This window comes from Chondrus crispus, genomic scaffold (genome assembly GCF_000350225.1).
Source record: "Chondrus crispus Stackhouse genomic scaffold, scaffold_37, whole genome shotgun sequence".
Lineage (NCBI taxonomy): Eukaryota > Rhodophyta > Florideophyceae > Gigartinales > Gigartinaceae > Chondrus > Chondrus crispus.
Window position 1 is genome coordinate 143,129 of NW_005179283.1, and position 12,617 is coordinate 155,745.

The following is a 12,617-nucleotide window of genomic DNA, read 5'->3' on the forward strand; positions in this document are numbered from 1 at the left end:
GTGCTACACGGCAGTCCGATGGAGGTCTTGATGGGGCAAAAACTCCTTTACGTTCGACCGCGAGGGGTGCACAAAGGAGCAGCAGTGGCTGAAGTGTTGAGACGCTTCGATGTCGAGGGTGAGGCGCCGGACTGGGTTTGTTCTATTGGTGACGACCTAACCGATGAAGACATGTTTAAATAAATATATCGCAATGCTGACGGGAAGAATATTAGTGTTCACACATGTACAGTTGAACGGAAGAGCACTTCAGCCAATTATTACGTACAGCATGTTGATGAAGTGCGTGACTAGTTGGAAAGGCTCACACAAGTAGATGTAAATTCGCCTTGATGGGGCATAAAATATTTGTATAGGAAGAAGACATCGCATCTTCTCAGAGCCTGTCGCTTAATGTTTTAGTCTCGGCCTTGCCTCCCTCCTCTCACTCCGTCGCTTGCTCGTGCACACATTGTTCGGATCGTCTAGCCTGTTTGGCAGCCAACCGTTAACAGTTCGACCCCTTTCCACATCTACCAGAATGCGATGGCCTCCTGACCTCATCCAGTTCGCTTCTCGCTATGCAATCTTCATATCGCGTTCTCGTTCAAACTCAACAAATGCGTAGTCTCTCAAAACTCCCTCTCGATCTAGTGGCATAACAGTTGCCACAGGGCCATATGCCTCGAATGCATCCTGCAATGACCTCTTCACCATAGTAAAGGGCAGATTAGCAGCAAAGAGCGTGCAATACGCAGTTTTTGTCTTCGCAGAATCGTCGCTTTTTGGGTCCCACTGGTCTCCTCTCGTTTTTAACGATTTCCGAGGCCTTCTTCAACGCGGCGTTCCAAACACGCCGCCTTCTTTGAGCAGGTGTTTTAAAGGGTGTCTCCGGCTTGCTCTCACTTTCATCAGCCATTTTCGTATCGAGGGGTTCGGGGGAGAGGAGAGAGGAAGAAGGTCGAGGCGGCGACGGTGTCTCGCGGGACAACTCTGCAGCTTCCATTGCGGCGGGGACCACTGCAGGACTTAAAATGGATAAGATGTGGGCGAGTGCAGTGATGATGCGGATAGGAAGCGTAAATATCACCACCCGAATCCGCCCCTAGGGGTGAAGGCGGGAGAAGGAAGAGAAGAACGACTGGGGGAGGTGCAAGAGAGGATGGCGAGCGATCCGTTTTTGGGGAGAGCGCAGGCTGTTCACTTGCCACACGCTCACGCGGCGTGGCACGTATGCCCGAGTCATAATACTGATCCATGGAAATAAATATCCTTATTACATAAAAAATCACATCCCGTTGCGCTGCGCTGCGCGTTGGTGTGCCGCGCGCTGGACACAGACCGCCTGCAGAGCGAGTGTACAAAAAGAAAAATATGACTATGACACAAAAATTAATTCCCGGAGACTCCCTGGGGGCTTGTCACTGCGCCCGCCCGCATCGCTTCGACCACGCCTGCTGCAGCTCCTGCCCGGGTAGCCCGCCCACCTCACCGACGCCCGTCCGTTTGGCGTCGCCCGCGCGCTTGCCATCGGCCGCCGGCGCGTCGGCCGCCGCTGCCGTATCTATACCGCCGCGCAAGCGCTACGCCCGCTCGCGACCCGACCGTCCACACCGCGCCCACCCCCGCTCCCTCCAAAATTGGCCTCCCTTTCCAGCCTGCAGTCGCAACGGCGCGTCCTCGGCTCGCCCGTGCCGCTCGAAGCCGTCGCGCTCCCGGCCTCTGTGCCTTCATCCACGTCTTGACAAACTGCTTATTGTACAGCTCAAACTGTGAGACATTCATCTCGTCGACCATTTCAGAGCTCCAAGTTTCGCCGCCTAACGGTCCCCCGAGCACCCCCTCAACCGACGCCACCGATCGCAGAAAGCAAATTCAGGTACTCACGCAACCGTCTACGAATGTAGTCATCCAGCCCGACATACGCCCCCGACGACGAGACAGACGCCGACGACGTGCCCGCCGAAAAAGTCAAGTCGCGCATGAATCACCGCTCGACGCACGTAATGCGACACAGCGGGTCGATACTCCCCGACACCGACACCTTGCCCGTCGTCAAATTGACCAGTGCGTCCACAATAGGCACTCTGCCGTTCCGCGGAGGCCGTCTGGGCGCTTGGAACCGGGGACGGTTTCCCGGGCGTAGACAAACAACAAGTGTCTCCATTCCCCGGCGACGGCGTCGACGACACTGGGACAGAAGAGCTCTTCGAGCCGCGAATCGGCGTCTGCTACTTGGGCGTGGGCTTCCCCGAAGGCCGCGTCGGCGTGGAGCTAGACTTTTGCAAAAATGCGTGGGCAGTCTGCACGAGCGGAGACTCCGTCTTCGCGGCGGCGGCCTTCTTTGCGGCCGAGGCGGCGGTCGACGAGAGTTGCAAGCCCACGTTATACGAGGTTCCTATACGGCAGGCCGTCCTAGATTGATTCGGAATGAGCTCTGCCACGAGCGGCAGTGAGGCGTACGGCTGGAGAATGACGCGATCGCCGTGTCCGAACAGGGCGAGCGGGAGGCCGAGGGCAGCGGAATCGGGCCCGTGGTCGAGCGGGGGCACGGCGGGGGCAATGGTATCCAGGGCGCCGATGATGTGTGAACACGGGGGAGTGTGCTCTTGGGATGAGGGTAGAGCACTCTGACTCAAATATGCTAAAAATATCACATTTCACTGTAGCTGCACTCCCAAATTATTCATTTTTCTGCTAGGGAGTTTAGCGCTACTCTTGTAGTCTCGTTCCGCACGATTTGGCCATGTCGAACTGCGAAACTGTGATTTGTGTTCTTGTTCAGTTGCCCGGAGAATGACTGAAGGCAACATTGTCCGGTGTCTGCCTCAGGTAGTTTTTGAAAAGACGAAGAAGGCGCCGTTGCCCTTGTCATTTTATAAGGGCTTGCGATCCGCGCGCGGTATCTTTTATCAATATTATGTCAGATCGAAGAATGGGTTGCAAGACGATATGAAGGATTCCATCTTTTGGACTTAGGAGAGAGCTTGTCCATGACATCTCGCGTAAAGTGTCCACGGCTTCCAGAAAATCTTGAAGGCTACGAAGAACAGCAACAAACCCTCTCACGCGGCGTTTGTTCGAATCAACAAACATGACACCGCCGCTGTCAACTGCAGCTTGCTGATGTAATGTAGGGTAGATGTAGGACCAAAGAGACGGCCATTTCGAAGAAATGGACTCATTTCTCCAATGCAAAGCACTTCTCCGAGCAAACGGCAACCATTTCTCGTAACTCGACGCTTATGTTTCTCACGATTTTGGCCCAGTCACATAGGTCATGCATTCCTACGCCGCATGCTGTGCACGAAAACGAAGTTTTCAATCCCGGAAAGCGACAATGCTTCTCCCCAATCCCACAGGACATTCCTTCTTTCTCCTTTTCGTTGTCGGTTTCCTTTATTCCTCTCCGAGTACATCGCTCCAGTTTCCTTCGCTTGAAGGCTTGGTCTTGAACAGATGCGACTAACCTCCTTTTTGCCGCTTTGAAAATTTCCGAGTCATGTTCTAACGCGACGTATTGGATACCTAAGTCCAAACATGCCAAACCCATGGACATAGAGCCTGCTCTAAGATTATAACAGATACCTGCAGGTTTGCACCATTGCTCGAGAATAGATACACTGAGATCCTTTTCAATGTCTCTAACTTTAAGGATTTTGCCTTGTTCACAGCAGAGGGGATTTCGCGATTGTTGTACGTTTGTGACACAGTTCACCCACGACGGAAGGGTTGAGCTTCTGTAACCTTTTGCAAATGAGTAATGATGCTTTTGCCTGCGATCTGGTGATCTCCAGAATACTGCTGCGATGAAGCCTGACTCTTGAGGGTGCTGTGATAATGTCTTTCTCTTGATTGTTGACGGATCTTGTATGTAAAGCATGGGATGCTTCATCATTTCCATGCCCTCCGCACATACAACTGAAAAAAGCTTCGAGAAGTGAATAAAATTGCACACGATATAGCACACGCCGCTCTGTTTCATCGCCATACCGCAGTGACGTACAACCTGTTTCAGGCAGTCCTCATTAGATTCATCATCTTGTAGAACAGTCATGACCATATCGGCTTTCCCCTGCACCATTTTCCACTCATCGTGTTGTGTCATGAAGTCCTCAAGTGTAGCCTGCACAATCTTCCACCCAACCGGTAGTAATTGAGATGCCTCAATTACTGACGCTGCCTCTGCAACTGATTCAACTGGTCTCTCATTGTGCCGTTCACAGGGCCCGCCTGAGTATTGACTGTGCGATAAGAGGGATGCTTTGGCCGCAGAGCCCTCCTCTTCACCGTCTTTTGAGCTTCCATTCTCTGAAGTACCTGGAGATGATAGTTCAGTGTCTGAATCAATCGCAGGATGTTTATGTGTATCTGAGTGCTCACTGTTCTCTTGAGGTATTTGTTGCAATCTTTTTCGGGCGATTTCCAAATGGTTAGTCCCATTTGGCACCAGATTTCTGCACGCAGTTTCAAGTGGTTGTATAAGGTGCTTGCTGAACGCATGTTCCTGCATTTGGATATCCAGCAGCTGCGTACACGTCATTCTTTCTGCAATTGTGGTCATCTCATTCGGGATTTCGTCGTAATCACAAAGGGTTTTGAATTTTTCAAGCTCTTGAATTGCTTGGCGTAACTGCACCAACTGTGTCGAAACATCTTTGGGGAGAAGCGGCTTCGGAGAAGGCAAGCAATCTTGATAATACCTGATAAATCGTTTCACCAACATTAAATATTCCTCTGCCGTCACTCTTTTGGGAATTGCTCGCAAATTTGCCAATGTGAACGCAACTTGCAAGCCTCCATCATCATTGCACATGAAATCCCGTAAGTAGTCAACTGTAGAAATGGGAAGCTTGCGAGCAACTCCCAAGATTTGGCGCTTTGTTTCAGTCTGTTTGCTCATAACTTTGTCATCCTGAACCCCTCTTGCAGTACTTGACACCAGGCGACGGGCAACTTCGGTCGCTGATAAACATTTTTGCCGCCTTTGGCTCAACCAGGCATTCAGTTCAACGTCGTATTCGTGGCAGCGTAGGAGCGTTGCGAGGAAAGAGAGCGGGACACAGAAAGAGTGAAGAGCATTTCTCGAAAGTCCATACGCAATCTCATCTTGGGCTGGCATCGACATTACCAATTCACCTTTCAACTTGAAATCCTTCATCAAAACCCCGTCCTCCATTAGCTGTACCGCTACTCTTTTGCGGATGTGTCCATCATAACAAAAGCGATACCCTCCAGCGCGTCCATCTGTCTCTTCTCTTATCACTGCTCGTGCCACTTCTGATGCCTTTTCAGGCGTGTAGCAATGTGGCTCTCTCTCAAAGAGTAGCTGTATTTCAGGAACAGTAGCCACTCGACATGATATGAGATAACTGCTGATGTATCCATTTTGCAGAAACCCTTCTCTGACAATATCTTCATCTCGAGGAAGAATTGGCCTGGAGTACCAGAGATTGACAATTTTACGCGGATCGACGTATTCAGTCACAGTATCACTCGTAACCTCACTTCCTGAAACCTTCATGACTGCAGGACTTTCTGCCTCGCTTTAGTTGTAGGATTTGGCTATCGTAAAAGGCAATGCCGCCAGTCTTGTGACTTCAGCAAAGGCCTCGGGTACGGGGCAATTGTTTAGAATGTTGTTTTGTGTAGGCACAAAAACCATCGTAGGCGAATGAGAGAATCACCGCTCATTCCGAAGATTTGAACATTGAGTTCAAACATTTGAACAGGTCGATCGAATGTGAGAGTTTCGGGAAGGTTAGAGGTAAGGCAGATGATATAGATATCAGTCACCCACTTGAACAAATTCCTGTTGCTCTACCATGATTTCGCGTCTTTTGACGAAATGTTTTGCGTAGGAATCGCAATACTTGCTTGGTAAAGGCAAATATTTGTCACTGTCAAGGCATTTGACAGGCGTAGAAAAGGACTTTGATAAACACTTCGAAGTGTAACCTTCAGAAAAAAAATTAAAAGCACAGCAGAGGAATCTGATATAGTTTCCTGACATCTACTATTTTGAAAACAGACCACAGTGATCCGAGCTGCTGACTTTTGGCTTCCAGCCGAATACCAGTACGGGATATGTAGTCGTTCGGCTGCACATTCTTGATCCCACACCGCAGTGCGTGCTTGCACACAGTCCATACTTGCAGGTGCGTCATTACTACCTGAAGCGTTGAACCTTCACATACAGCGATATCATGACGACCTTAGACGATCCTCCTCCCCTATCAGAAGTTCCAATCGCGCTCAACCGTAAATCATTGAAGTCGCGATTACAGAAGACACGACGCCAATCCATCATGAATATCAACAATTGGATGCCAAAACGCTGTTGCAAGCGTCTTTGCGTCTTCGAAGTCGGTACAGAGAAGTGTAGGTCAATGCGAGAGAATTTCCTGTCAATTTCTCGTGATGAAAGAAAGGCACGCCTCGTCGATCTAATCGTTCTGGATCCACAGCGCTCACGGCGATACTTCTACTGTGACGGCTGGCAGGTTTGTTGGAGAATGGTGATTGACACTGTGGACGTGTCAAGGACCATGATTTCCAATGTCATGCAACTACCTTCAGCGAACGCTTCCTGCCTCCCCGGGAGAATGGGGGGATCGGATGGGAGCTCAACTAAAAAATCCTCGGTGATTTCATTCCTGCGAGCCCTGGCTGACGATCTTGGAGATGAAATGCCGCACAGCATCGAGCGGCACCTCCCACATGGAAATAAATACCTGGTTTACACGCTGTTTCGAGAAAATGAAGGGATGTATGGCCGTCGAGCGTGCTCTTCTTCTCACTTTTACGAAACTTGGAAACGGTATGCCTCACATATCAAGTGTAGACGAAGACACGGCTTTTCCGTTTGTGACACGTGCACAAGCTTTAAGGAGAGTCTGCTGTCAATTGCTAGGAAAACAGGATATGAAAAATGTAGAGAAAAACTTAAGAAAGGATTCCGCGCACATCTGAAGCAAATCCACTCTGAGCGAGCACAATATAGACTCATTCAGTCAAACGCAATTGAAAGGCCCCAGGAAATTCTTTCTGTAATTATTGACGGGGCCGACCAGGCGAAGTTTGGACTACGGCGCTTCTACACGACGACAAAAAGAGATACGGGGAAGCCTCTAAAGCAGAAGGTCACTGGTGTTTGCTATCACGGGGCACTTTCTGGACAGCATTTCGTTTGTTTTTTCACGTCAGCCGACAACATCCCCTCAGGTGCGAATCAGACAATTGATGCGCTATGTCGCTCACTTTTTCTGTTGCGAGATGCAAAAAGAGCTCAAGGTATGAGTTGTTTTCCGAAAGAGCTGAATGTTCAGCTGGATAATACATCAAAAGACAACAAGAATCGCTTCTTTTTTGCATTTTGTGATTACATGGTGCATAAAGGGCTCTTCAACCACATTGTTGTTAACTTTTTACCGGTTGGGCACACACATGAGGACATTGACCGCCGATTCAGTCGAATTTCTGTCTTCATGCGGGATAGGAATACAGCCTGTGTTTCGGAACTTCACAGGCACATTGTTGAAAGTCAAGGGGGAAACTCCGCGTCAGTACAAAACAACATACATGCTAGCCGCGTCTCTGGGATGAACAATTTTTCAGGTGCTTGTGATAAACAAAGTGCAGTTGCGTCGAGAATTAACAACATGCTCGCATTCAGAAAGTTTGTCTTCGAGCGGGATGATTCTCATGAGCTCGAAGGAGGTGGTGCTCATGTTACCTGCCTGGTCGGGTACAAAATGGTGGAAAAGAGGGAAGCGCTTCAAAAACTTGATAGAACCGAAGGATTCATTGGTTCTTTCCTCCATTTTGTTCCAGATATGAGAAAAGCACCAGTCATACAAACAAATAAGCCCTCCAAAGTTGACATCAGCGCGTATCGCAAGCGCATAAATGTGACAGAGAATAGAATTGGATGCAGAGAAAATGTTTTATCACTTCTTTCTGAAATAGACTCAATGGAAAGCAAGGAGTCCGCCCCGCCAGAGTGGGACTTCCAGCATTTTGCTTCTTTTTGCGATGATTACGGCGAAGTTGAGGCATCACATGATGATTCGGAAACCGAATTGGCACTGGAGGACACGTGCTCATATGATAGGGGCAGCATGGTGACTGTGAATTGCGGATCAAACGTGACTGAAGTGACACCATTTTGGTTGGGAAGAATTGAACATGTTGAGAATGCAAATAGCAACAATATCGTTTTAACTGTGCGGTGGTTCGAACTTGTACAGGGACAGAAAGGAGGAAGCTTATGCTACACTGGGCGTTACGCCCCGATGAAACAAAACGATCAATCACAGAGTGATATACCCTCTGCGGCAGTTCTCGTTTACTTTCCAGACTTGAACACGACCGGTAAGATTCCGGATGTTGTCCAGCGCCTTACTAGGGAAGCACTAGACCCATTTGGAGAATGTTGAACACCCTCCGGGTATTTACCAGACATTGATGCATGTTATGCTGTGAGCGGCTGTGTGTTCGCTCATGACACTGCACTGCACGCGCCCCAAAAATAAACGAATATACAAGGAAAGGTTTTTGGACGTAGGGAATGGGAAATTCGTACCCAGCACAGTAGTCACCTTTTATAAGAAGCCGAGGCCGCGCAAAATCGTAGAGCTTTCCGATGGCGTCTTAATTGCTCTCTACGAGGAGTACACCTTTGTCTCAGATTGGAAAGTCGCTCTGCAGCAGGCGTACAAGAAGTATGGCGAAACCCGACGCGCTCTCGTCCTAGACGTCGGTGCCCAAGGTCAGGAGCCATGGATGACCGATATCCTCCCCGGCGTCGTCGTTACCACCACCAGCCATCTCGGTCCGTACTATCTCGCCCCTTCCTTGTCCTCCGTCTTTGAGATTGTCTGTGCACCCTACTAATGGCTCGCGCAGGGGTTGGAGATGGGCTCCCAGAACATTGTTATCATCATCGCTCGCAACGCAGTCTCCGACCGCTATCGGCCTCTCACTGCCGTTGCCCTTGTCGCCCGCGCCTACCTGACCTACTTCAGTATCTACAAGAATGGTGTCGACGCCCTTGATCATTTCATGAATCTCGTCAAGAAGTCAGGGATGTGCTCAGAGCGTCAAATGGAGCAAGATATCACAAGCGTTCCCACCTTGTAACAATATTTACGATTCTTCACAATGATGCGAATCCGCCCCGTCCTCCCCAACAACCGCCCCATACAAATAGCAAAGATTCTCGTCCAGGGAACTGTCAAGATTGATGACCAGCCCTGGATTCCCATTGTACGCATATTTCAAGCAGGTCCGAACCAGACCAAAGAGTGCACCACTATTCTGCAAGAGGAAAATGGTCTGGGAAACGATGCCATGATTGGTACAGGTTATGCTTCATTGGCCACCAACGAGGTCATTTCAGGCGATACCGTTCTTGTATTCGAGCACTGGGTCCCTATTTCCGACGACACCAAACCACCTTTTACAACTACAGGTCACACAGGCTTCCTCCAACCTCCGTATCACTTCGTGCGCTTTCAGGATGTCGAATGGCCCCACCCCTCGCGACAGAGTTTGAGACAATTGATGACTTCGGTGTCGACCTATTCTTCGAATACCTGGAACCACCTGAGGGTGTCTATGTGTACTAAGATGTCGGGATGTGTCGACTAGACGATTCAACTTTATTGTACAACCCAGTGGAGAAGGTGGCAAAGGGCAAGGTGAGGAGATGGGCTTAAGGAACTAGCATGCTAATAAATGAGAAAGTGGTATGACGCCTCTTTCGTAGAAGAAAGCACGATGTACAAGAGTGTTGTACAAATACAGAAAAGTATACAGGTAGACCAGGTGGAGCGAGAACCGAAAAAGGGGGGCATGAGGGTGGCGTCTTGGTGTGAACAAAGTTGCGAAAGAAATGTGCGCAGTACCGGCTTGGCGAGCAGGTAATCCTCGACGAGGACGTCGTCGAGCTGCAGCGAGTCGAGCTCGTCCTGCAGGCCGAGGACCGCGGCTCGGACATGAGCGAGCGGCTCGGGCCGGAGTCCATGAAGTCGACCTCGGAGAAGTTGCGCGACTGGATGCGGCGGTGGGAGCCGCCGGGGGCCTCTTCACCTCCCTGCAGGGGGGTTAAGAGGCGATGGTTGGGGGCCAGAGGTGCAAGGGGCGGGAAGTGAGACGGTAAAGAGGTAGTGGTAAGATGCGGCAAGTGTGTGGGTGGGTGGAACGGGGAGAAGCGGGACCCTTTTGTTCAATGCGGGGCGACGATGAGTGACGGCGCCCGCGGGACGGTGGTGCGGGTGTAAGTGCGCAGCAGGACGGAGGGGTCGGAGCGGGGAGCAGCTGAACAAGAACACAAAACACAGTTGTGCTGTTCGACATGGCGAAATCCGGCGAGTATTGATAAATATGTTCCTTAGCGAGAGGTTGAGTGTGATCGCCGGTGAGCGCGTCGTCCGGGTAGGGTGGCGAGACAGCAGGAGGAAGGGGAATATTCTTAGTATGGCCGGCTGGACTTTTGTCCATGTTGGAGCGCTCTGGGGGCAACACACAGCACCAGGCTCAAGCGAGGATAGTGATGATGGCAGAGCCAGTAGCAATAGAGATGACTGCGATGGCGACTTTGCGAAACGACGTACTGGGCGGATGGGAAGGGAGGGGGCCAGCGCCGGGACCACCCGGTCCATTGCCCCCAGCTAGTCCTGGGGGTGGGGTGCTGTTGTCAGGTGCAGTTTGTTGGTGAGGCTTGAAGGGCTGCTTCTGGCTTTGGACAACCGAGAATGTGAGAAGGAAGACGAAGATGAGAAGGACGGAAGTAATAACGAATGGAAACCGTCATGGTGGGCTCACAAGACGAAACGGGATGAAGGGCAATTACGAGCGGGGTCTCCTGGACGCGCTCGTGCCGCGTGCGGATGGGGGCGCCTCTTCGCGAGCTCCATGACATACACCTCGCTCTGCAGCCGGTACGTGTCCAGCGCGCGGCATAACAGCGCGCGGCACACCAGCGCACGGCGCAGGCGCTGCGGGATGTAATTTTTTATGTAATAAGAATATTTATATCCATGGATCAGTATTGTGACTCGGGCATACGTGCCACGACGCGTGTGTGGCAAGTGAACAGCCTGCGCTCGCCCAGAAACGGATCGCTCTCCATCCTCTCTTGCACTTCCCCCAGTCGTTCTTCTCTTCCTTCTCCCGCCTTCACTCCTAGGGGCGGATTCGGGTGGTGATATTTACGCTTCCTATCGGCATCATTACTGCACTCGCCCACATCTTATCCATTTTCAAGTCCTGCAGTGGTCTCCGCCGCAATAGAAGCTGCAGAGTTGTCCCGCGAGACGCCGTCGCCGCCTCGATCTTCTTCCTCTCTCCTCTCCCCCGAACCCCTCGATACGAAAATGGCTGATGAAAGTGAGAGCAAGCCGGAGACACCCTTTGAAACACCTGCTTAAAGAAGGCGGCGTGTTCGGAACGCCGCGTTGAAGAAGGCCTCGGAAATCGTTAAAAAACGAGAGGAGACCAGTAGGACCCAAAAAGCGACGATTCTGCAAAGACAAAAAGTGCGTATTTAACGCTGTTTGCTGCTAATCTGCCTTTACCATGGCGAAGAAGTCATTGCAGGATGCATTTGAGGCATATGGCCCTGTGGCAACTGTTATACCATTAGATTGAGAGGGAGTTTTGAGAGACTACGCATTTGTTGAGTTTGAACGAGAACGCGATATGAAGATTGCATGGCGAGAAGCGAACCGGATGAGATCAGGAGGCCATCGCATTCTGGTAGATGTGGAAAGGGGTCGAACTGTTAACGGTTGGCTGCCAAACAGGCTAGACGATCCGAACAATGTGTGCACGAGCAAGCGACGGAGTGAGAGGAGGGAGGCAAGGCCGAGACTAAAACATTAAGCGACAGGCTCTGAGAAGATGCGATGTCTTCTTCCTATACAAATATTTTATGCCCCATCAAGGCGAATTTACATCTACTTGTGTGAGCGTTTCCAACTAGTCACGCACTTCATCAACATGCTGTACGTAATAGTTGGCTGAAGTGCTCTTCCGTTCAACTGTACATGTGTGAACACTAACATTCTTCCCGTCAGCATTGCGATATATTTATTTAAACATGTCTTCATCGGTTCGGTCGTCACCAATAGAACAAACCCAGTCCGGCGTCTCACCCTCGACATCGAAGCGTCTCAACACTTCAGCCACTGCTGCTCCTTTGTGCACCCCTCGCGGTGGAACGTAAAGGAGTTTTTGCCCCTTCAAGACCTCCATCGGACTGCCGTGTAGCACGTTCTCGAGCGCTTGCCGAGCATCATGTGCTCGACTGACTGCGAGATTGCATATAGCTGGCATCTCTGAAAGACCAGCTATATGAAATCTCTTTCTGCGACAAGAAGGTGGTAGGTGTGCTGTCCTCAATTCGTTTCAACAACAGACCGGCCAATTCAAGCGCGTCCCTTATTGCAATGAGATCATGGGAGCTTAATGAGTCATCCCAAGTTTCGTCGCGTTTCTCGACTAGAGTATTTCCGGTTGTTTCGAACGCCTCCTCCTCTCCACACTCTAGCAATCCACTCATTCTACGGCCCCAAACCTCTCCCGTAAAAGGTCTGACCATCGCGCAGAAAACTTTGAGGTTTGGGTCATCACGC